General features: G+C 37.6%; 1 protein-coding gene across 2 annotated transcripts in view; it reads right to left on the bottom strand.

Moving 5' to 3' along the window:
- lingo2 (leucine rich repeat and Ig domain containing 2) overlaps positions 1–27,307 on the bottom strand; it is a 177,520-nt gene that overhangs the window by 62,163 nt on the left and 88,050 nt on the right. Inside the window, exon 4 of one of the 2 annotated variants that reach the window (XM_026330463.1) lies at positions 13,190–13,276. The exons of the other annotated variant lie outside the window; for it this stretch is intronic. The gene's annotated coding sequence lies outside the window, so the exon portion shown is untranslated. The remainder of the gene's footprint in view (positions 1–13,189; positions 13,277–27,307) is intronic. 2 annotated transcript variants of the gene reach the window in all.

Here is a 27,307-nt window from a genome sequence, read left to right as displayed (position 1 = left end):
AGAATTCCTTCTCACTCCTCTGCTTATCAGAAAATCCTATGCCAATTTGCTTTAATATTATTCATCCAGTGTAACTTCTTGTAACGCTCTTCTTGTGTTCAATTAAATGCAATTCCAGCTAAAGCACGTCAACATATCATCAACATTATCTTTTTTTATTGTGTCCAAGTTCCATAAAAACACACTTCAGCAGCTACAATGATTCATGGAGTGCCTACATGTGACATTTAAACTCCTCAGCCTCAAACTTAGGGAGTTTAGGTAAAAAACAAAAAACAAAAAAAAAACAAAAAAGGAAAAAAGGATATGGTGCCAGCCATGATTGTTATGAAATCAGTGTTTCAGTTACTATGATTAATCTGAATCAGAACTGACAATTCTTGCATGAAGCAGGTGTGGATAGTGGGGTGAAATATGTAAAGTCACTGGGGAGGAGACATTTTGACCAACGTTTAACAGAGGCAGGCCCAGAAAACCTTCAGGGGATGTCTCATGAACCTAACCTAGGGCTGGACTTGCTAAGTAAGTGTCCTAAAACACTGCTTGAAGTGTAGGCTGAGGCTGAGGGTTAAAATAACTATCCTGAATTCATGTCAGTTTAGTTTTCCAGCTAAAACAGCTTGATCTCCTTTGAGGTTCAACAGCTGAAGAGCTGATCAGGGGGGTGTTGCTGTTTGAATAAAAGTTGAGTTGAACTGCATCATAAGGAATCACTGTCAGATCAATTCACATAAAAATCCTATGAAATTTTAGTACCAAACCAAGGAAAAGTAATTTGGACTGCCACATGTGGGATCCTACCAACACACCCACCAACTTCTCCAGCTGCAGTAACATCATGTGGTATTCTGTCTCTGCAGATAGCACAGTTGATGAACAATAAGGGGGTTCTGGGTGTGAACCAAAGCACACCTAGTGAAATTAGTTGTAAATTGCATGTTTTGCCTGTGTTAACAAGCGCCAATCATTCTTACTGTTTTCTTCACACACCAAAAAGATGCGTCACAGCATAACACAGCATTAAATGACCTCATGAAATGTAGCTGCAAAGTTAATGTTTTAAATTATTCCTTGTTAACTAAGTCAAACAAGCATAAACTCACTGCTTCATAAACAGTTTCCAGGCACAGAGTCACCTTCAAGTACTGGCAATGCCAACAGGTTTGCATGATATTTGACCCGAGCACAGTTTGAGCAACCTAAGCAGCTCAGCAGGGAAACAGGAAAGTCTTGGCAGCCTTTGAGTACCAAAAAAACCTCTTCACACAATGGCTCAGGCACTGGCCCAGGCCTGCAGCTCCTTCCCAGAGGTGCAAAGAACTTTTAATCTAATTAAAACAAGACTGGAAAAGACAACTTGAAAGATAAGGGTGCCATAGAGAGTCGGCGGCCTGGCACTACTGCTATTCATCCTTCTCAGTAGTGGCTGAAGCTAGTTATTAAGTCCTTGAGGGCGACAAGGGTGCAGTCAGGACGGATTCGCCAAGTGACAACATTAAACAGAAGCTTGGCTTGACAGCTGCAGTCTTGTCGAGATTGACAACACAATCACAATAGTGGGAACTAACAAAAACAGTTTTTTACCATTTCCTGATGGACTAAAGTGGACAACAAAAACATAAACAACCAAAACTGCACAGACAAAGAGGAGCCTGTTCTCTTAAAATGTAAATAATAAACAACAATAAATTTAAATAAAAAACAATACACAGTCCAAAAACATGTATGTCACGTTGATTGGTGACTCTAAATTGTTCATAGGTCCAAGTGTGAGTGTGTGAGATTGTGTGTCTTTATGTGGCCTTGTGATGGACTGGTGACCTGTCCAGGGTGGACCCCTGCCTTTCACCCAAAGAGAGCTGGGATAGGCTCCAGCAGATCCCTGTGACCCTGGTCAGGAATAAATTGGTATAGATAATGGATGGATGGATGGATGATCTTCCATTCCCTCCTGATCCTATGGCATCATCAGTTTGAATCATTTACGCCTGATGAGTCAACCAGGAGCACTGACTGTTGTTATATGCTGGATATAAAATTGTGTTTCTGCTAGTGGATTCCAACCCTAATGATAAGTATATGACTAAACAAGAAGCAAAGTATGACGTAAGTGACGTATTCTCTAACACAGGTCAGGACATCAGGAGTTAATTACCATGTATGGACCTAATATGTTACCCTAACCTGCATTAAGATTAATATGAATTGAAATTTAGGTAATGGTACTGTAATTGCTAGTGCTGCATTTCTGGTTTCAACCACAACCAAAATGATAGGGTGCACAATACTTAAGTGGCATCCAGCCATAACTTTGAGTAACTGTCTTAGTTCGGTTAGCAATGCTGGATGAATGCATTAAATATAGAGCCAAGTTCTCATGTATGGTCCTGACAAAGCTTTTTGCTGATTATCTCTTAATTGGCACTCACTGTTTTCTTGAGTTGTGCTATACTTCTGAAGTAAAACATCAAAGTAAACTGATGCTTTCTTCAATCTGCTGACTACTGACTTTCAACTTCACTGAATTTTCCTGGATAACAAAACTACTTTTCTACATTTTATTAAAAAAAAAAAAAAAAAAACAAAATATAAAAAAAAAGACATGCTGTCAAAAAAGTGATGATTTAGATATTCTCATAAAGAATGAACCACACTGTGACTCAGAAAATGTACAATGGTTGGAAATATAAATTCTGCAAAGACTCATCATTCATTTTATTCCTCCGGACTCTAAGATAGTTCCAAGCTTTGAAGGTGGCTTTCATGTAGGAAGCATGCAGGACAGTTATGCACAGCAGGTAATAATTCCTCTACAGAATGTGGTAATAATTACTAATCTTCATTGTGCAGCTGTAGGAATATTTTCAGTCCCCTAACAAAAAAAAAAATAAAATAAACTATAAAAAAATAAAAAATAAAAGTGCACCATGATTATACCAGTTTATGCTTGGGAAAACAATGGGGACAAGAACAGTATGGCTTTATATAGATAAGTAAGTGCTATGGCAATCTCAAATGTATTTAATTGTAATGAGAGATGCTTAACTACTTTAATACAAAACATTTTTTACTGCAGTCAAGTACTCACCATGTATTCCTCAATATAAATGAAATATATGTCTATAAAACCAATTAGGGCCTATCTCAAATGCATTCATTCAAGCATTGCAAACTTAATTAAGGAGGGTACCCACAATTGTGCCTATATTCTCTATGCCAATAAGACACTATTCGTATAACCTTTTAGTTGTGGCTTAGACCAGAAATACAATGCTTACCATACAAAGTACTAAGAGTATTACTCTCTCATGTTCATTTTAAGTCTATACGCAGTGATTAAATCATGTTATTCTCAGTAAATCCTCAAAGTGCTGTCTGGGGAGTACCATTTGCCCTTTGACACCTCACCTGTTGTTTGCAGGTGTAAGCATCTTAAATCTGATGATAATATTAATTTGTTTGGAAATGAGATAATAAACATGGGACATCATTATAAGTTCCATGGCTTTTCATCCGAGTCTGTATTAGCTATAACATCCCAATTGCAGTCAATTACTCTGCTTTTTGCAAGTTACGTAGTGACCTTATCCAAGCTGACAAATGACCAATTTCTTCACACCCCTGTGCATCCCAGCATGCATTTCTTATTTACTGCCTCGTTTCTAAATGTCACATTTGTTCCTGTTTATAGCCATAGAGGTTTCTTTTTCATTAATGTCACTTTAAGTATTGTTCATATAGATTTCATTACCCTTCACTAGCAAAATGTGCCTGTCTGTCTGTCTTTGACTGTCTTGCTGTCTATTAACCACAAATGCTCTAGGTGTATGCCTTTCTGTAAGTAAGAAAAAAATGCTGTTTTCTCTTATTTGAGTGAGCGGTTCCTTCGAATATAAATGGGAAGTGACCTATAAACATAATGTCTGTAAATATAACAGGCACCATGTAGCGGAATTAAATATAGTTTAGGCTGAGTGCACTATATGATTTTTATGGTAGAGTAAACTATAATCACCTCTACCAACAAACTGATAATAGTCAGCCTGGCACTGTTCCTAGCCCATCTCCTTGGAGTAATGACCCCTCAGAGCCACTGAACTTGCTGTGTATGCTTATGCTACACTGCTTAGCGTTTTACCGTCCTTCCGGCCCACACAAGAGGTCAGGTTCACCTTCAGTCAGGCGTTAAAATGAAGTCCACTCCCTCACTGAGCCATCACTCAAAACCATTTCAACTCCCAATTGAACACATAAAATGTAGTCTTATGAGCTACCTGAATCGTATATTTCCCTGTAAATGGACTAGGCCCATCTAAAATGGTAAGGATTGAGGATTCATGATGTGAAATAGAGACATAGTTCCTCTTGTTATAAAGACAATGTACCAACATTGTTTTAAATACTCAGTTATACTGCATTGTTTACAAACAGTGAGGTACCTCAGTGTGTGCACAGATGGGAGTGAGAGTATGCTTGTTTTACAATAATGTAGTCATCAGTTCTGTTGTAGTAAAGACATGATCCTGACAGCAAAGCTTTTTCAGGTTAAAGATACAAATGGATATCATTTCATCAGGAATATCACAGGCTATGGTCGACCAGAGGGTTCCTCAAACAGTTGTGGTGGGTTCCATCTCTTGGTCAAGGGCACTTAGTGGATGGTAGATTTAATACCCTCCAATTACAAGCATGCAAATGCACCCTACTATCAGTAAACAGAACAAACCAGGTATGCATGGATTACTGTTTGGCCTGAAAATGTAGTACTCCAGTGGGTATTAAGGAGTCTTTGTATATTTATATATACACAGTAAAAATAAAAATAGTCATTAGCTGAAGCCTTAGAATGGTATCAGCCAGAATTTAACTTTGTAAGAAGGAAGAAAAGACCTGAACAAAACAGAGGTGGAATGAACAGCAAACTACCAGGGCTCTATCTGCAACAAATATCAAGTAAAAACAGAGACAATTAGTAAATCACTTACCAGAGACTTTACAAAAGCCTTGAATTCATTCTGGGATACTTCAATCTAATTTATTTCTAACTGCAAACTATTTCTACTGGCTAGAGCAGAAAACTCCCTCTTAGGATTTACGATCATGATTGGGAAATGATTTCCACAAAATAAGTTTGCAAGGATATGAGGGGCTCTATGAATAAAAAAATATATATAAATGACACAAACAGCCCATAGAGAGAGATGACCATCAAAGTGTGGAGTACAAATCAGCCAGGCTTCTAAAGACCACTAATACGGTGTTGGTAGCCTGGTGAAAACTAAAAGCTATCATAACTACAACTATTAGTAAACAATCTTTCCAGGAAAGCTGCAGTAACATCCCCAGTAGCATACACTCTCATCCAAGAAGTTTAGGACCCAGTACAATCACAGTTTTTCTGCTGGATACTGAGCAGCTCCAGCAGAGCAGAGGCCCTTAAGTACTCTCTCTCACCTTGTGTGTGTATGTGTGTGATTTTTGGACAGGGGCCATAGGATATGTGAGCCTGAAGGTTGATGGTCCAGTGCTCCTGCCCAGGAAACTGCCTCCTACTCAATCACCCTATTCAAAGTGCTGTAAGCTTGTTAGGTGCAGTATTGCTCCTCTTACTCTAATTTCCTGCATGACATAGGCTTATTTGTTTCATTGCAGTTGCTCCATTGGCCATTTACCTATCAGCATTTTCGGCCAGTCATAGTGTACTTACCGGCACTGGACATCTTTACAATGGAGTTACAGTGGGAAGCTCTTTCACTAAAGAAACCCTGATATGAAGCCAAAGTTAGCGTCATGTCTTTTCTTATAAACTCCTATTCAAAATAAAATGGCCACATTTTAAGGGCATCTGTTAATGTAAATCACAGAGTGCTGCCAGTATTATATATACTGAGTGAGCATGGCCACTTTATTTTGCATTAATGCTTCAATCCTCCAGCTGAACAACAGTCTTCTTATATTCTTGTGTTTAGCAGGAGTGTTATGGGGTCAACAAATGTACAACATAGATTTATAGCTGTGATACACTTTGTGTTTGCTGATATAATGTGAAATTAGAGCAAAAAACTTAACTACAGTTGCTATTTGCTAAGTTCTTAGATTTACACTTTAATGGATGTAGTTTTTTAAAACATTTCTTAATCTGTTCAAACTCCATTTAGATCACTTTATTCCCCCTAATATTCCCTGACCATAATAATATGTAACCATCATGATAACACTGTGGTTACTGAAAGAATATTTCTAGTTTATCAGTTAATAGCTCATAATATAGTATGTTAGAAAAATAGAGAAAGCATTGCAGATTATTTTATCACCAAAAGGCAGCACTATATATACTCTTATAAAACTATCCCCAGGTACTGTATATAGGCAATACCCTTCTAAGATGCATTACCCTCTCTCAGCATCTGTGCATAGACAGATCCGTTACTACTATTGATCTGTATCCTGACTCCTTTTCAACTATGCTGTGAGAAAATGTTTCATGAAATATTTATTTTTCTGGTTTTCCTCTTTCTATAAATTTGGGCTATCCTTCCCAGTCACACATGCTGATCCAAGCCAGTTTTTGAGGTGAAGATTTAGCTCTCAGTTAGCTATGCCCACTTAATTATATTCAGTGGGTTAGACCCACATTGGTGCATGTTAAAGGCTGAAGTGGAGTCAACATAAACATGGACTTCTTGGCCATTGTAGGCAGCAGTGTCATGAATGTTATTACCCATCCACCTTCTCCAACCTAAGGATTATTATTTAAACTGCAGCAAGTATGTAGAGATTAAGTTTAATTGTAGAATAATCCCCCAGAGAATGAACATATCAACAAAATGTCATCAAACTGTAGGTTAAGAGTGTGTATGTGTTTGTATACTATGTAGGTACTTGTGAGTGCGTTTTTGCTTGAAATTTATAATATGCAGTGAATGTATAATTCACTGACTTTGGATTGAAAAGGAGACAATGAGACTGTCAGGCAGACCATATTTACACTGACTCTACTACATTTCAGGTGGCTATGCACTCGGTGCTCTATCTGATTTTATATTTTATTTTCTTTGTCCCAAACTCACTACTCCAAACTGCACAGACCTAAAGTTTGCACAAATCCCCATATACACACACAGACAACGGCATTCATAAATAATAAAGAACACATAAATTAAACATTGAAGTCGGGTTTGCAATAGCCGCTCATAGTTGGCCGACTAAGACGCCTCATTCTCCACCTCCAAGACTTAATTAGAAGCCTTGCAATCCTGTATGAAAAAAACAAACACAGGGAGAGCAAAGCCACAGGGATCATAATGCTTGATTTCCCACAATGCACTCTGTTGTTACTGTTTGCAATAATTGTGGGATATGTGAGTGGGCAAAGCATTGAATGGGAACATCTAATAAACAGCAGGTTTCTGCCATCTTTCATTCACCTCTAATATTTTCAAATTTAATACTCCCTACCGCCACCTTACAAGCCTCTAGTTACTTCACATAGCACATATCAGTTTGCATTTACACAGGCTGTGCAGATGCAGCAAAATATCCAGTCATAACCAACATCTCCATGTTGGCCCAGGCCCAGGAGACATAGCTGTGTGCAAACATTGTCCAGATACATAAATAGGCAGAAGCTATACATGCAATTTATATCTGTGACGCAGACAAATAGTGGGTCTGTTCACTGATATATTATGGGCTGCATCTAATTATTAATTTGTTAATAAATCTATGTCACTGATTGATTATTTAATCAGTATATGTATTTGGATACTAAATCACATATAAAAAGCTAACTTAAAAAAAACACTACAATTAATTCATTTTGAAAATGAAATAAAAGTAAAATAAGTCTCAGGACTATTTATATGCTATTATATAGGAGTGGGATACATAGGGCAAGAGGTGAGGTACACCTCACCAGTCGATCACAGGTCTGACACATAAACACTCACATTCACACCTACAGGAAATTTAAAGTCACCAATTAACCTAACCCCAACCTGCATGTGTTTGGCCTGTGGGAGGAAACCAGGGTACCTGGCAAAAACCACACAGTCATGGGGAGAACATGCAAACTCCAAATGCCCGTGGCCGAACAGGATTCAAACCATATACGCCCCATCTTCTTGATGTGAGGCGACAGTGCTAACGAGTGCACTGCCCTAAATAAACTTCACTAATGCTAAAATCATACTACACTACTAAAATGTCAAATTAGGAGGGCAATATAATACAGAAAGTGTTACGTCTATATTACCTCACTGGATTCATTTGTTCCTAGTTTCTACTTCAATGAACAACATCTTGATTCATAGAGTCAGCTCAGGCTTAATGATCACAGTGTTTCTCAAATAAGTATAAAAACCCTCTGCTGTATTCAAACTGTGCAGCTGTAGTTGTGTCAGACTATTCCACATGAAAGTTAAGACTCCTAAAGATAAAACAAGCAGTTTTTGAAACACATATATTGTGTACATGAAAAACTGTGTTGTATGAAAAGGTATAGTACACTGTAGCTATAGTGGTGAGTGTAGACAAGGAAAGACAATCGTTTTTTGATTTTATATGCATAATTCATGCTCTTTGCATTCAAAGATATAATCTTTATGACTAAAAATACAAATCTGAATTCCTGCAGTGCCATTTACACTAGTGTCATTTGGTTTTGTTAATGGAGACCTAACCAGGACACCAAAGCACACATCCTTTTGCTGGCTCATTCTTATTTATGGCTCTGGTGATAGTGAGACTAACATTTAAGATTTCTGTGTTTTTGTGAAAGACCTGAATGAGGCCCATCTGGTCTAAGTAGGACACCAGGGATGACAGCGCGGCAGCATGTTAATATGTTCTCTGAGAGATGAGGGGGCCGCTGTGTTATAGAGATTATGATGGCGCTCCCAGTCACGTTCCCTCACTTAGAAACCTTGTCTCCTCTTGATCATTCTTGACAGTAACAAAAGGGGTGAATATTCTCTAATCAAGGCCAAAAATTCTGATCACTTCTGGCGTTTCCCTAATCAGCCCCTGATAGCATTTTGAGGACGGTGTCAGTGGCTAATGGAAGGTTAGCCATACTAAACAATAAGAGATGACGAGTTTCTTTCTGAGACACATGTTCTAAAAACACAGGTGCTTCAAAAATAAGTGACATTTGTAGACCTGCAGTGGTCTTCAACACCTGACTATCCTGATAATTGAGAAAATACAGTCAAGTAAACCTTGTCATATCTAACTCAACAAGCAAATCTAAAGAGTGATGTGTGCTGATATTTTACTGTGGTAGCTTTACATTATTCAACAAAACAACCAAAATTACTTCCATTTAGTTGTGCTTACTGTATATTTCCTACCCTATATCTGTATTTGTAACTTTAAGAAGTAATATACACATTATAATAAATTTATATAAATTTATATCAGTGAATGGCACAATAGCTAATTTGGTGTAACCTAGTATTTCTGCATACTGTATGTGGCCTTTTAAAAGTAGTATATGCTAAATTGTAGTAACCATCTTTAGTTAATACACGTTATGCAGCAAGATAATTGCTGTCAAAGAAATCTGTCTTGTGGTAGGTGTTTGCAGGGTACAGGATTTCTGTTATTCTTTACGGAAAATTGTTTCAAATGTATAAATCAAGAAATACTTACTACAATGCAGTTCCACACAATAACAATGCAGCATCATTTGGCATTTGCAATGCAGCTGCCAGGCTTCAAATGATATGTTTGAAAGGAAGGGTTGAGAAAATAATGGTGAATCAATATACTTGGTGGTGATATGAGTCTATTACCAAGAATAATGAGGTGTGAAGGCAGCACAGAAATTATAACAGACAAGATGAATGTGTTCTGTTTCCTGTTCTTATCCGGTCTTACTAGAACTGAAAAAATGCATTTGTGCCAAGCAGACCAGCGTGGCCTCCTTATGAAGAAAGGTTCAGCATCTACTCAGAGACAGGACCTAGAATTTCACAGTAATCAGCATGAAGTAACATTCAGGCAAAGGACAAAGCAGCACATATGTATTTCCTGTCATTCTTACACACGATTGGCCCTCTTTCCTTCACCAAATTACAGGTGTCCTAGAATCAAGAGGGGGCTTTTGCTTTTAAGCCTGAAGTGAGGAGTTGCAATAAAAAAAAATATCCATGATAAATCAGAACTTGGTACAGTACTGTGAAAAGAGTGTCCTTCCTGGTTTATCCCTGTCATCTATCTGCAATGAGCAGGTTTGCCTCTCCAAACCACTCTTCTTACTATGCTCTCCCATTAAAACAGCAGCTAGGTTTTCCATTACCTCTCGGTGTGCTGTCAGAGCCCACCTACTTCAGACAGCTCACTTTTCATAAGTGTGCAGCTATAGATCTAATAATATCACATCCAACTGATGTTGGAGAAAATGTAGCATTTATCTGGAGGAAAAAACAACAACAACAAAAAAAACAAAACAAAACAAAAACAAACACATTATGTCTTCTGTCCACAAGTGCCAGCACCAGAATCTCTAAGCCCTCTGGATAAACCCTTGTATCTTTGTCTTAGCCATAATTAAAAACTCTGTCAGTGTTTTTCTCTGGCACATGGAATCAAATGTGGCAGGTGAGAATGGTGCGCAGTAACCCCTGAGGCATTTTCAAATGCAGTGTGCACTGACTACTGCTAACGTCTTCTCCCAGCTGAGAAGATGGAAAGGTGGTGCAGAGGTGCATCCCATGTCGGAGGTGCATGTCGGAGAACAAGCTCATTGAGATAAGGGCCAGGGGGTGTGTTTATTTTTGATCCCTCCATTTTTATGAGAAAGCTGAACTTTTCAAGCAGACAGAACATCAGGAATGTTAGGTCAAACAAAATGAAGCTTCAAATTGCTTTGACTGGTGAATGAAATAATCACAATTGGATACATGGTGTTGCTCACAGAGGCATGAATCGATTACATACAAATACATTCAGTCCTCTATTAGAGCTGGCTTGTACAACTTAAATTACGTCTTTAAACACTGCACACAGCTATTTCAGAGCTAAAATTGCCATTAACTGCTCAGCACCACACTTCATTTTACTCTAGGTTTGTATTTTCTTATGTGCTCTTTATTCAGGATGGATTATAAAGAATGAAATATTGTCAGTCTTTTCTTCATGGCAAATTACAAACAAAGCTTCTCTGACTATAAAGGCAGATTATTAGAAGTATTTTGTATTATTACCATCTGTATAATATTATTTGTAAAGGCTTCATATACTTTCATAAATGCAGAATTGATGAAACAGGGTTTTAACACCATAGTTTGAATACATTAAGGGGACAAGATAATATTAGTCCAAGATCCAATATGTGGTTAATGTTTAATAGAGTACAATGGGAACACTGATCAACAAGAAAATATTTAAGTAAAAAACTTATGTACTTACAAATCCACTGGTAGTGGTTGATAACTTTACTACACTCCCTTGGGAGTTTTGTTTTCTCTCTTTAATTGATTAGAGATGTTACAGTTTATGAGACAATTGAATTTAACATGACTTTAGTACAAACAGCAGCAGCTGGATGATCAGACTGTGTGTCCCGACAGTGAAGCTGAGAACAGACACATCAAACTTTATCTCAGTAAGGCCCTCTCTGAAGAAGCAACATCTTGATTTAGATGCAAAACACAATCCTATGCTCGGCTGGCTCCTCCCATGAGGGGCCAGCAGATTAAGATTTAATGGTGATACCGAGGGAATGACACTATCTGTCTGCAGCCTCCCATCTCTTCACACAACATCACCTCTGTTGCTTCTCTCTTTCTCTCCTCCAAACACAGATGCAGACGCACTTGCCTACACAGTCATACATACATTCAAATTTGGGCACACAAACACACACAGACAAGTATGTGCCTGATTTCCACAGATGTCTGCACACACATACACACACTCTACAGTACACTCATGCAATCTAAAATCTGACAAAAGCTCAGATACTAGCAGATGTAGTCCACTAGAGTTTGACTTGTAAATTAAAACTCTTGTCAAGATGATCATTTTGGTGCATGAATGTTGGAAATGGGTAAAAAAAAAAGATGAATCTGCTCTCACCATGCCTGGCAAAACATGCTTGAAGGGGAAGCACTGGTTTTTGCCATTTCACACAGTAATGGACAGTGCAGATGTTATGAAGACAGTTTAAATCAGATTATGTATGATATACAAGATCCACTGCCATTGATTCATTTAGCTCCTGTATGTCCTCTACCAGTATATCTAGTAAAATTAAATTACTGTATTATGATACAATTCTAGTATGTCTTCATTAGTAACCAGACCATTCTCTGTGCTGACCTACATTTTTCTTTAGAGCTGCAAGAAAACTTCAGTGATATTTAGATTTATAGTAATGTACACCCAACATCAGAATCACCAAACAAAACAAACAAAAAGCACAGGGTATAAACTCTTAGTGCATTCAGTTCCAAACAGCTTTGCAGAATTCGTACCCAAATGTTAACAGAGTTTAAAATGTATCTGTAATGACTTTCTTCTTTTAAACACTATTTCCTTATCCCTAGACATTTGAAGAACTGAAATTAATGAGACATCAGCTTTCAACTTCATTCACAGAGTAAAGCTGCTTCATAAAAAGAGCAGGCAAAATCATGTTTTTAAAATTCAACATATTGAACTGAAAATATACATATGCATGACGTGTTTAAATTATTTTACATTGCTAATAAAAAACAGTAATAAAGGTAAAACACAATTATGGTATACATCTGATTTTGGTATAGATATGAATATGCTGAACGATTCCTTATCACAATCAAAGTATGACTCAACAACACAAAGCGTATAAAGCCAGAGGAACTGGATGACAGCTTCAGTGCTGCAAAGCTAAAGGTGTGTATTTGGATAAAAGTATATAAGTGCTCAAAGGGTATTTGATTGGAATAATCTAGTAATATTTCAACTTTTCTCACTGTATGTAAACCCAAACATTTAAGTTCAAGACAGTTGCTGGTTGAGAGTAACATAATCATGTCACTCTGACATAACAGAGACCACAGAAAGTATCTCATTACATTCATTACAGGCTATTCGTCTCCACCACAAAGACACGAGGTCTGACGTAAAAGAAATGAAATCACATAATGAATAAATAAGGCTCTGGAACAAAACAGCTAAGAGACTATGAATGTATTCTGCTTACCACTTTGAGAAGCAATCATCCTCTTGGCCATGGCCTATGTTTTTCTCTCTCCTTTTGCTTTGGTTGTACTTATTTTCTGTCTTTTATCTAGAAACAGAGAAAAATAAAGACTTAGAAATAAAAAAACAAAAAGCAAGCTTATTAGTTGCAATCTTCTTCTTTTCCTTTCAGCTGCTCCCTTCAGGGGTCACCACAGCGAATCATCTGCCTCCATTTAACCCTATCCTCTGTATCCTCCTCACCCACACCAACTATCCTCATGTCCTCCTTCACTACATCCAAGAACCTCCTCTTTGGTATTCCTCTAGGCCTCCTTCCTGGCAGCTCTAACCTCAGCATCCTTTTACCGATGTATTCACTGTCCCTCCTCTGAACATGTCCAAACCATCTCAATCTGGCTTCCCTGGCTTTTGCTCCAAAACATCTAACATGAGCTGTCCCTCTGATGTCCTCATTCCTGATCCTATCCATCCTCATCACTCCCAGAGAGAACCTCAACATCTTCAGCTCTGCTACCTCCAGCTCTGCCTCCTGTCTTTTTCTCAGTGCCACTGTCTCTAAACCAGACAACATTGCTGCTCTCACCACTGTCTTGTCCACCTTTCCTTTCATTCTTGCTGACACTCTTTTGTCACACATCACACCTGACACTTTCCTCCACCCGTTCCAACCTGCTTGCACATGTCTTTTCACTTCTTTTCCACACTCTCCTCTGGACTGTTCACCCTAGGTACTTAAAATCCTCCACCTTCTTCACCTCTACTCCCTGTAACCTCACCGTTCTACTTGAGTCCCTCTCATTTACACACATGTACTCTGTTTTACTGCAGCTAACCTTCATTCTTCTCTTTTCCAGAGCAAACCTCTCCCTTCATTGTTGCAGCATTTCTCTCTTGCATGTGTTTTGGCCCTTGTGGTGCATTTGCCCTTGACGGCCACCGTACAAAACAGCTTGAACCCTCCTCCTAATCTGTAGGCCTTGCTACCTTTCCACCTGGTCTCCTGAACACAAGATATCCACCTTTCTTCTCTCCATCATATCAGCCAACTCTCTAGTTCTCCCTGACAAAGTCCCTACATTCAAAGTCCCTACTCTAAGTCCTACCCTTCTGCCCTTCCTCTTCTCTCTTTGCCCACGAACACGCCTTCCTCCTCTCCTTCTTTGACCAACAGTAGTCCAATTTCCACTGGCACCCTGTAAGTCAACAGCACCAGTGGCGGTTGTTGTTAACCCAGGCCACGACCGATCCGGTATGGAAGTCATATTTGTGATTCGCATGTTTGATTTGGCTAAAATTTTACGTCGGATGCCCTTCCTGACACAACCCTCTGCATTTACCCGGACTTGGGACCGGCACATGAAGACACTGGATTGTGCCCCCCTGTGGTTGCATTCAAGCTTATTAATTGCAATGGGAGTCAATAAATAAGGATCACAATTTCAGACAGTGAAAACACAGTGCTTAGAAATTAGATGGAGATTGAAGAGACAAAGAAACAATAGTAGAAAAAGTGACGGTAAAACCTATGCTAAACCTTCATATCACATGATGTAAATCACATAATAGATACCTATTCTATTTTCAGCTTAAAGTTTCTCCTCAGTCCAGGGTGAGATTTTTTGTCTTAAGATTTTTCAGCAGATGTTAATGTTTTTGAGACCCTAGCACAGTGTGACCTATGCAATGGAGACCGGACCAGCCTACAACTTTCTCTACTATAATGAGTCCCCTTATCCAGACTGCGGGGGAAAACACAGAGGATGGTGATTATGCAAAAGCGTGCCTGAGTTGGTAATGCGATGATGAGAGAGGAAAAGATAGGGGAGAGAGGGGGAGAGAGTGGAGACAGTTATCTCCTCCAAGTCCAAAGGCAGAGAGATTAAAAAAAAGTTTGACTCAGGACACTCTTGTTAAAATCACTCGACACCCTGTGCTATTAGTACGCCATTAAGAGTTCAAGGACAATTGCTGTCCTGTTTTTTGATCATTTATCTGTTGGATCCCCTTGTTAAGCCTGAAGCTTCTCACAATGACCACAGAATATTGATGAGCTGTGATTCTGCTGGACTCATAATTCATTTTTTCTGCCTTGATATTCGCAATGAACCAAATGACTCTGACAATCCAGATTGAAAAATTAATTTCTTGATCTTCATGTAGGTCTTCCAATAGTCTTAATATGACAGTTTAAGACACGGTTGATGCAAACTAAGAGGCACTTTTCTGGCACAGATCTTCAGCCATGCAAGCATTGCTAGATAGATATTCATGTCCCCAGATTATGAATCCAAATTACTTTTCCTGACCTTTCATTCCTGGATGAACTGGCACAAAAGTTTGTCCACACCTCATGAAGCCTAGGTGATGTATCCTAATGACAAATCCCTTTTCTTTAGTGTAACTTTGCTGACTTCATGGCTGGAAACGATGTATTTCCACTACTGGAAGGACTTACATGGAATTTGGCATCACAATGCCTGTGCCTCTCAAAATGATGAGGAAAAAATAAATTAATAATTTAAAAAACAAACAAAAAAATCTGATCTTGAATTTGAAAAACAAGTCCAGTGACTTATCTACCTCAAACATCAGGTTACAATTTTAATTTGTCCAATATTTCTAATTAATTATATCCAAATACCTCTGAAACTAAGGACTTTCCCATCAACTGCAGTTGCACTTTAAGTTTAGAGTTTATTGGTGATTGCTTACATGCCAACAAGCTGAACTAAGATGATAAACTTTGAAAATATCTTATGTAAGCACACTGACATTAGCACTTTGCTTAAAGCACTGCTTCAAGTACTACATACTCTAGTCACAAGACTCATAATCTCATATTCTTACAGACATCTTCACTGTGCGACTACAGAAAATCATCCTTTCACTTAGAGTCTTTGAAACTCTGGCCTCTGAAAATCTTTTGCCAATTCCACTCTCTGCCACAAGGTTGGCTTTGATTCTTAAAGATGCATTAGCATGGCATTTCCTATCTGGCATAAAGTACTCAACAATCAAGGCTATAGTGTCTCTCCTTAATTATGTGACCATAAAGTGTCTTATTATGCAAGAGCACCTGGATGCTGTTACAGACATCAGCGCTCCATCAGCATTTGTTTGTTTACTACCCCATTCAAAGGCCATATAATTGGTCCTTTATTTTGTAGTATGGAGTATAGTGAAGGAAAGAAAGGAAAATGGGATGTTTGTGCTTCCCATTACACTGATCAACTGAAAGTGAACCAAGATAAAGGTTTTAATCAATGAGAGGTTTCATTGGGGAGCAAACGCTAACCCAAAAGAAGAAAAGCTACATGTACTATATAAAGAGAGGATGTGATGATTTCAGAGGTCAGAAGAGGAACCTTACTTTTATAAAGATATTTTAAAAGTGATTATTGTTTCACTGTACTATCTGGATTTTGTCAATGTACACATTTTTCCAAATGAAAATAGCATTATCAAAATGAATGTCTATGCTCTTTGATGCAGATGTTGCTAACCTATTCCTGGTAGTGTTGGACAAGACAGGGCAATACACCAAAGCACCCAAGTTTCACAAAAAAGAAAAAAGAAAACAAAAAAGAAGAAAAAATAAACAGTATGCCAAAATAACTCATCTTTTCCATCCAACTATCTTTCCCTTCATCTAATGATACACAGCTAATAAAGCAGAACCAATTACTTTGCACAGCTGGGCCTCTTTTATATGTTCCTTTCGATCTTGAGCATTTGATTGCTTGTAAATACATGCTTGATTTATACTTCCTTACACTGAACCAAATAACAAGAAAGCAATTAATCACATTATTATGCCAATTAAGAAGTTGGTCTGCTTCAGTGCAGGTAGAAAAAAAAAGCAAGTGAACTGAAGATGTGAGAGGGAGGCCTCTCAAGGATGTTAATGTTAGCCATTAAATTACATCCATCACTCCTTCCCCTCCACAGGTTTTCATGTTAGTACTCAAGTGCTGTTTACATATGAAGACTTCAATCCACTGGCCTCTTGTTGGATCACTTTTTGTGGGCTGATATGCAAACAGTGTTTCAGAACTTAGATATTTATCACTGTCAAGCAAATAGTTAATTACAGGTGGGTGCTATTTTTAAGAAAATATGCCCCACTCATAGTTCCCATGGTAAACAAAGAAATACATTCAGACTCCTTATGCTCAACAATGACAGTGTTGTTAAGGAATGAGTAATTGTGTACTTTATATTACACCATACATTACACCAGGAGATTTCATACACAGTAGCATAAATTCAGTGTCACAGCACCTAGTCTGGGAAATGACTATCTAAAGACCCAAATCTAATGACTTATGAGTTGACATGGCAGAATCCATAAGGTTAGCAACATAAGGTTAACATCACTGACCACTGAATCTACTCTACTCTACTCTACTGGCCAGTAATGCTTTGTCATCACTCAGGTATGCAAGACAAAAGTAGAACACAGTAGGAAACTACCAACTTCCGCAACTACCTTTCAAGGTGACAGGGTGTGAGGTTTAGTTTTGCAGTTAATTATTTTTGCTAAGATAAAATTAGTGAATCCTTGACATTGTCAAAGTGGTCTGGTGGTCTAAATGCTGTTTGATTTTAATAACATAAGTATTGTCTAAAAAGTAGCCATATCTTATTGATGGAAGGTAGCCTGGTATCTGACTATAAAAACACTGAGGCCACTGAAAAAAGTAAGGCTTTCCATCTCCTTCCCTCTCTTTGTTAACAAAACTGCATAACATATGCTATACTTATGATTTTACTTATGAACCAGTCTTCTTTCTGCATTTAGGAAATGAGATTGTCTAGGGAGCCATAACATAAATTCTCAATCTCCTATCTTTGCATGACCCTCCATATGGAATTAAGGATTGACAGAATTGTATCATTTATTTTCAGTTTTGTATTTCATGTGCTTAAAGAAATGTCCTCAACTGTGGTCACTCTCTTTGTGAGAGTAGTAGTCAATTCACAGTGAGAGTGAATCTCATTTACAAAAATAATGAATTTAGTACTCTGTGGAAGCTTCTTTGACTACAATTACAGCTTTGAGTCTTTTTGGGCAGGTCTCTACCAGCTTTGCACACCTGGATTTGACTCTTTATCCCATTCTTCCTGTCAGATTGTTTCAAGCCCTGTCAGATTAGATGAAAAACGTCTGTGACTGCCATCTTCAGTGTTCTACAAATGGGTTTAAGTCAAGGCTTTGGTTGGACTACTCCAAGACAGACTTGTCCCAAAGCTGCTTCAGTGCTAACAGGTGAACTGTTGGCCCAAGCTCAGATCACATGCACTCTGGAGCAGGATTTCTTCAATTATCTCTGTATTTCATCCTTTGCTTAATTCTGATCAGTCTCTGCGTCTCAGAAGCTCTGTAATAGCATTATTCCTTGACCACAGGAAAGGTATTAGATGATGAGCAAACTCTGGTGTTTGCCAGACATAGTGCTTGGAGTTCTTCTCACTCTACCACAAAGGCCTGATGGATGGAGTGCTGCTGAGGTGGTCATCCTTTTGTGAGGTTCTCCTATTTCTGCAGGGGACTTTTAAAACTCTGTTTGAGTTACACTTGGGTTCTCGGTTACCTCCCCTGACCAAGGCCCTTCTTGCCTGATTACTGAGTTTGGCTGGATGGCCAAACTTCTTGTGTTTCACAATTACTGAGGCCACTGTGCTCCTGGGAACACTCAAAGCTTTAGAAATAGATTTATACCCTTGCAACCATCTATGCCTCACCACAAATTTATTGCAGAGGGCTACAGGGAGTTCCTCAAACTTCATGGTTTGGTTTTTGTCCTGACATGCAGTGTGAATTATGGGGCTTTATATACGCAGGGGTGTTTCTTTCTAAGCTATGACACATCATCTCAAGGCAAATAATGCATCTGGCCACATTTTGAGTGCCATAGAAAATGGTGTGAATATTTGAATAAATGAGATTTCATTTTTTTATTTTAAATAAATTTTAAAAAATGTTGACGTGTTTCAGTTTGTCATTATATATACTGATGGGCAAAAACAGCCATTTTATATACTATATTAAACTGTTATAAATTAAACTGGACTGCACAAGAACTCTGGTACAGCTTTCAAGTCCAATTGGATGTTCTGTAAAGACAAACTGCCCCCTGGGAAAACTTCTTCACATCAATCTTTGATGGGTACTTTTAGGGATTTGTGGGGTTTTTACAGGTCTGTTATCTACCACCTGGCATCACAAATTATAGCAATGTGTCATCAGATGCAGTAATTCAAGGTGTTACTAGTCTAAAACATGGTGTAACTTTGAACTAACACAATCAGGAGTACTTAACAAAACAAGAAACATACTGCTGATTGTATTCACTGGAACTCAGGAAGGAACTCAAAAAAGTAAAAAAGCAATGGAAAAAAAAAGGAATGAACTCTTCTGCTTCCTCTACAGTAGATTATTGGCAGCTTCAAATATAAACAAGAAACTATACAAGGTACATTAAAAAGGAATATCAAATGGACTTGTTTACTGAAATGTCAAGATAATTGTTCAATTAAATTTCGACAGAGCTATTTTCATCACTTTGAGAAAGTGATGACTTGCGAACAGCGCTACCAGTGAAGTAAACAAATGAAATGTGTAAGACAATCAGTATTGATAACAAAAGCTGAGAAAATGAGTTCAAGGTTATAAGTTGTATGAATATTTGCCATCAGCACATAACATGATGCAGGGATATGCATGACAGTTCCTTTGCCCACAGCTACTGACATTCTCATTTCGCATCAGAATTTTTTCATATGATTCCAATTTGCAATAATTACAATCCTACATACTTTACATGCATTTATACATATTTTGTATGTGTGCATTTGCTCAGTGTGATACATTTAACAAGCTGAACTTAGATGATGTACTTTTCGCACACAGATATTGTATTTTGTGTCTTTGTGCACTCATTTTGACAGTGGGTTCCTTGAGGGCTGTTGCATCAAGTGGAACCATTTTGACTGGCCTTGGCTTCAGGGGGCTCAGCATGACTTCTGAGAGAAAGAAAGAGCTGCGCGGCTGTGTTTGTGGTGGAGGAAACTACACCACCACATGCTCCCTATCCGCTCCTCTTAGTCGGCTCAGTGGCCCATACCTTGCCTTAATGAGATGCGGCAATACACACAGACATGTAGCATGTCTTCTCTAATTATACTAGAAAGCTCTGCTGTCTGCACCCCCTGGTGGCATCATGCATTTCACGCCAAAATATAGTTTTTTACCCTTTTAAAAAAGTCTGTCATGTACAATGTCACTTCTAACAGCAAAGAAGTTTAGAGTACTACAGCACACGGAAGAAACAGTGGGTGAGGAGCTGTGCTTTGTGCTATAGATTATGGTTATGCATTTATGAGCAATTATCTGATATCCTCACTGTAGGGAAATATATTAAAATTCAGAATTACAAACATCACAAGTAAGTAAAGAGTAAAGAGTTCTCGGCATATCATTTTAGAGCTATACTATATGGCTCAGAAATTAAATCATACCAAATTTGTTTGTGACCATTGCCCTCAAAGCAAGAAGTCAAGTACTGCTATAGTCATATACACAAACTGAAGAATATAATGACTAATTTACATGTACAGTAAGTCATTTCTTCTCTTCAATTGTATTTAATAGCTGTGCTTTGTCAATGTTAAGTTATATAAAACATAACATATACACAACCTCTTGTTACAAGAAAAATGCAGGTGGAATGGGACGGAAATATTTCGGTATAGGTGGACTTTCTAGTGAGTTTGGCTGTTGCCAGTTAGAGTTGTGTACCTATAATGCAGGTAGTTTGTACTGGTTGATTATGTCAACATAATTATTATAGATGAATTAGTGCTAATTCAATTATATAAGCATAAAAAAATAAATATGGTATTTAAACCTATTCACACTTGATGGCAGAATTAAGCTGTAAAATGTTAAAATCTACTATTTATTGTGCCATTTCATTTCATTTCATCTTTGTCAGGAGGAAATTAATACATTTATAAAATAATTTCCACACTTTTTTAAAGAATTCATATGGAAATTGAGTTATACCATTTAATTTTGTGTAGGCATTTTTGTTTTCATTATCCATCTCACTCATTTAAATTTGAGTAAAAACTGTGACAACATAGAAAAGTGGTTAAATAGTCACTATTTTGAAAGGCAGATATCAAATTCCTCATTTTATATGTACTTCAACCCATTCTATAAAAAGACTTGTATACAGCAGCCAAGGCACCTCCACCCCCCTTGGGGAATCTTGGTGTATTTGTTCTTCCTCCAGCTACTGTACACTAGTTCTACAATACTCATCATGCTAGTTTCTTCTTCTCTTAGCATCAGTGCAAATGTAGCATGTCTTTCCAAGCATCAGTGCAAATGTAGCATGTCTTTCCAATGTCTATTATTTCCTCCTCACTCACAGATGCACATTTGGTGATAAAATGATGTGGGTATGAATCAGTGTGAAATAAATATGGCCTTATAAGAAGTAGAGATGCTCATTTGACACTAGCCACCTGACACTTTGTCAGATGCAGCCATAGTGCTCTCATGGCCTCCCTTTGAGCTAGCCATAGTGGTGACTATGAAATATGGACAGCAGCAAATTGAGATTCATCAGGCACGCCTGCCTTGCTCACTGAAATCTATATTCAATTTTGTAGCATCTGTCATGGCAGTGGCAGGCTGAGACATGCTGGGATTGAGAATCACTTGAGTGTTCTGAAATTGTATTTTTTTCTGTATATCCACATGTCAGTGTGTCTCTCTGCTTTTCAATGTCTGAAGGTAAAGTCAAAAAAATAATTTATTGCACAGCAATTCTAGTTATCTTCACAGATATAATTAGCATTTTGCTCACAAATTCTAATGCATCAGGGGCTTTTTTTCCCTACACCAAAAATCAGCAGTTTCAGTGGCCATATCAACACAGAAACGAAGTCATCACTCTGGCATCTCCCAAACATAGCTTATTTTATGTCTAAACAAGACAAAGAAAAGCTAATCATGCTTTTATTTTCAAGACTACTGTAATGCACTCCTAATTGGTCTCCCTAATAAGACGATTAGACATTTGCAACTCATTCAAATGCGTCTAGATTACTGCCAAACACCAAGAGAGAACTCCAACTCACAGATCCAAGCACTGGCCTCCAGTTAAATGCAGAAAATATTTTAAAGCTTTTTATGGTCTACAAGTACTCAGTGTTCTCCAAAATATATCAGGAATATGTTTGTTCATTTTCCTCATTCTTATAAGAGTTTTTGAAAAAGAGGAAGCAACTTTCTAATTATCTACAAAAGAAAGAAGCAGAAAGGTTAAGATTTTATCTGCAGTGCTGGTTTTTGCTCTCTACATCAAGAATCCAGTTCAATTTTATATTAGATGTGCAATTTCTATGATTTTTTTACAATAAGGTCAAACTTTAGTACACCTGGATATAAAGGACTGATATTATATACAAAAAAAAGACCACCCAGTCTTAATATGTATGATCTGTACCAAGACATAAATTAGCTATATACTTGAAGCAGGCCTGTCTGCAATAAAAATGAAACTCAACATGCATAATGGCATCTAAGTTACTTGGAATAATATTACATGCAGGTTTATGTCTTCTAAAGCAATTCAGTGACTGAGCCTCTCCATCTGTTATTGTTTAAATGTAGAATGACTTCCACCTCTAAGGCTTGTCATCAGTGCATCAATAGCCACAGAGAATGCACAACGGTGCCATTTATGCTCTTTATTAGTCCATGGCGAACAATGAGCCATGTCAGCAAACAGAGGAAGACCACCTCCCCTCCCTTATTACCAAAGAGAAGATTCTAGGGAAGTGATACTCAAGAATGGTGTGGTGTGGCTGGTTGTTGCTTGAGCAATACATCTTTTGTTTCTTTTAGTTTTTAAATGCCATTCAGCTGGATTTTGAATGCCATCCTACCTGTAGTGCAGCCACTCACCTCTCCATCAGTTTGAATGCATTCTGAATGCATTTACTATTTTTAAGTAAAAACTGAAAAGTAGAAATATTGGTATAATTTAAAAAAAAAACACTCATAATTTTCTCTGAGTTTGTTTTCCTTCTGTTCTTTTTAGCAACCAATGACAAATTCTCCATGAAATAACTTGTGGAGTTCTCCAAGGACTGATTTTAGGGCCACTGCTTTTTAATATGTTGCCCGTTATTGATGTCATCAAGAAAGAAGGCATCTCTTTGCACAGTTATCTTGATGACAAATAGCTATGCCTCCTAATCACACCCTTTTGTAAAGTTCAACCAGAACAAGAGTGATTTTTTTTATTACAGTTTCAAAATCTCAGAGAGAAACTAACAACAATGTTAATTTCTCCAGGACTTAACCCAAGCTAACAAGCCAGAAACCTTGTGATATTTGACTCTGAGCTGAGCATTTGGGGTATGCTTCTAATCACCTCAAAAATATAGGCATTTCTCTCAGTAACACAGAAACTGATGCACATTTTTATATCCAGTGGACTGGACAGTTGTAATGCTGTGCTATTTATAAAAAAAAACATAACTCAATTACAATTGATTTAGATTGCTCTTTGAACTGCTCTTTGAATGCTGAGAACATATTATAGCTGTTTTAATGTCATTAAAATGGTTGCCTGGTAATTTTTGATATTGATTTTAAACTCATTTTACTTGCTTTTAAGGTACTTCATGGTCTTCCACCAGTCTACTTGTCTGCCCTGCTTCCAGTATATGAACCAGTATGACCTTTTAGGTCCTCTGGCACTTTAGGTCTTTTAGTTCTCTAAACTGCAGGACAAAATCTTTTGGTGAGGAAGCTTTTAGTTTTTATGCCCCAAGCACAAGAGTTTCTGTATGAAATAAAGTTTGATTGATTCACTATATCAATACAGACCCTTAATTGGGTTTAAATTTTCACTGCCTGTTATTTTAGCACATCACCACCCACAAGAATACCACTCACCATCTCTACAAGGTTTGCATATTTTTTATTCTGTATGTAACACTATCAGCCCATTCTTCAAATATTTGGTTAATTAGGTTAAATGACAACCAATAATCATTTCATATTTGCAATGTTTAAAAACCTTTAACTGGAGTGTGTCAGAAAAATGACAGCTCTTTCATCGATGTTTATTTTTCTGCCAACAGCTTATTTTAACACATGGAACAACTGATAGTGTGGCTCTTATCAGTATAAGGCGATGTCATGCTACATACAATCTAAAAAAACACCTTGCACTCTCTGTCACTCATCTCTCGATCAAAGAAGCTACAATAAGTTGCTGAAATATCAGAGCACAGAAAAACAGAAGAAACTGTGGAGGAAAATAAATTGTAAGATAAAATGTAAAAACTGTCATGAAACAATGTAAAACACAAAGAGAGAATTAAACTTGTCTCATATTCATTATCACCTATTATTAATCTGTCAAACTAAATTAGCTATTGTTCCATTAAGAACTCATTCACAGATGTAGTTTTGGCACAAATAGCTTTAAAAGCAAAAACATCTCTTATTAACCACAGTTATTCTAGTATACAGGTGCATGTCTATGCGTGTTATGTGCCATATACAACTGTTGATGGTCACAGACTTTGCCAATGTGATCACTGTGTGTGTGTGAACATTATTTCAACATCAGTGACTGAAAGATAAGGCTTGAACTTTGGAGAGATCAGTCTTCTTGACTGTTACACTATTTGAGGCATGAGATAGGTCAAAGAATATGTCTAAAGCAATTTATCCCTGAGGATAAGGGAAAATATTGCACCACTCACTGCTTTCTGATTGGTGCCTGAGAAGTTCAACAAACTAAGAACTTCATTTTGTATATATGTGATGGATCAAATAAACCTGGAGGTATTTTTGTTATAACTTATTTATTTAGCAAGTGATGCTGAAGGACTACAATGTTTACAAGCCATTATGTTACATCATTTGTTGAAAGTGTTTGCTGAAGGCATTGCTCAAATTTGGCTAATCTGCATTAAGAGTTTAGTTAATCAGGGCCAGAGGTTTGAAAATTCCTGGTCAAAGTAGCAGCTGTTTTTCAAGTAGCAAAACTACCCACTACAACAAGAAGTGAACTTTAAGAAAACATATTTTGTCTATGTGTGATTCCACTGTTTGACTATTATCATGCTAAAATGAAAAATAGTAATAAAATATCATTCAACTTAGACTGCAAAGGCTTTATTGTATCACTCCCATGCTATGGCCATAAATGAAAGCCAAACATTTAGCTTGTAGCTCTTTAGTGTTCTCCTTGTGCTCAAATTGACTGCTCTGGGATCAGTGTAGTCCCTAAGTGGAAGAGAACTGAAAAAGGTCACAATGAGAGAATGGTGCAAATCAAAGAAGCTACGTTTCACAATTCAGCAGTTTGCTTAGAGATTGAGTTACAGTGGTACAATACTGTCTCTTAGCACTACGCTGGTCACCAGGTTTATGACCACACATCTGGCTTAAAATAGCATTTTTGGTTACAAAACAGCACAGATATTCCAGCTTTATCTCCCAGAACACACAGCTTCACACATTAATATGATTTAGCATGTGGTATGTTTTATAAAGTATACAGTGTCAGGATTTTATGGCTAGCTCTGTGTCTAATGGAGACAAATACTGGAGGCAGATGTAAGCAGGAAATGCCCACATCAGCAGGACATAGTCATGTCTTGGCCATAGATTTCAATCCAAGGTGAAAACTACCTTTGTGCTTTCATTAGCCTGCACTAAACAATTCACCTAAATTGCTTTCTTTACTGTCAACAACCTAGTGAAGAATCTGTACATTTGTAAAGCGAAGTAAAAGCTGATAGCAACACTACTCAGTTACCTGTGTACTTCATGTGGATAGATTGGACTTACAAAAATATTTGGGCCAGACCAAGTAAAGGTTACAGGTTAAACACAACCTCAGAAAGAAAAAAAAAAGTTAAATATTCCTCTGAACAAAACTTTTATTTTGGCCTGACCTATATGACATGAACTATGTATTTGTTCTGTATAAGCCTGCTACATGCCCCATAATAATGTTTAGCTCATAGGAAACAAGAAGATGAGTCTGTCACACAGAACAGTGGATTTTACAAAGATAAGTACATACAGAAACATTGATAGCCTATATCATAAATGTTCACTATAAACATGACAACAAACCTGTGTAAGAGACGAGTCCACAACACAACCATAAAAGATGTTTCTCACATAGACATAAAAACATGTAACTGGCAGCCTCAGGACACATTTATACAAATATAGCCTGCCAAAGGGAAACCTGTTTAAATGAAAATATTTTACTGGTAAGCAGACATTGCACTTAGAAACTGATGTTCAGTTTTAACATGAGAAGACTCTACAGTAATAAACCAAATAAACACAAGGATGCGTTGCTTCTAATGTGGTCTTTACACCCTTCTCCTCTCTTTACAATAAAGACCATGTGGAGCTAGCAGGGGGTGAAGAAACCACTCCCATTAAATTTTCTTCCTGTGCCACAGTAGCATTATTCATCAGCAAATGGTGTCATAAGGTTAATGTTGACTTAATAAGCAATTAATTCTAAGCTTGTGTCTCAGAATACAAGAGTGAAACATAACAAAAGATTAAAATCATATTCCATTGCACTTAACTGAGATGAGATGGTGAAGTGCACAGCAGTAAGGTAGTGGAAAGAGGAGTTTATTTGTTCACCACATTGCCAGAAGTCAGACAGCTGGTTAATTGGCTCAGCATTCTCCTAAGCAATAAGTGCACTAATGATGTCAGTCTGGATCTCTACAAAGGTCCATGTGAGTGCTGACAAATCACAATTACTTAACAAGTGCAATAAATGTGCAGCTCAGTGGTGTTTCTTCTTGGCAGCTATGCAGCCATATTACAAGTAACAAAACAAGTGCTGAAAAACATGATACAAAGACACCATGCACAGAAACAACACACAGCATACTATGCCCTGTGTACATGACAACTACAGTGCATATGGCTTGTTGTTAAGAAAAGGATCAAGTATGTCAGATATATGGATTCCTGCAGACTTCATGGCCTGATCATGGATTACACTTTGTTTTGCTGTGTGTTAATGCTGTAAAT

This window comes from Mastacembelus armatus, chromosome 10 (assembly GCF_900324485.2).
Source record: "Mastacembelus armatus chromosome 10, fMasArm1.2, whole genome shotgun sequence".
Taxonomy (NCBI): Eukaryota; Metazoa; Chordata; class Actinopteri; order Synbranchiformes; family Mastacembelidae; genus Mastacembelus; species Mastacembelus armatus.
The sequence above is the reverse complement of the archived record's forward strand: the minus strand, read 5'-3'. Positions and strand labels throughout refer to the sequence as shown.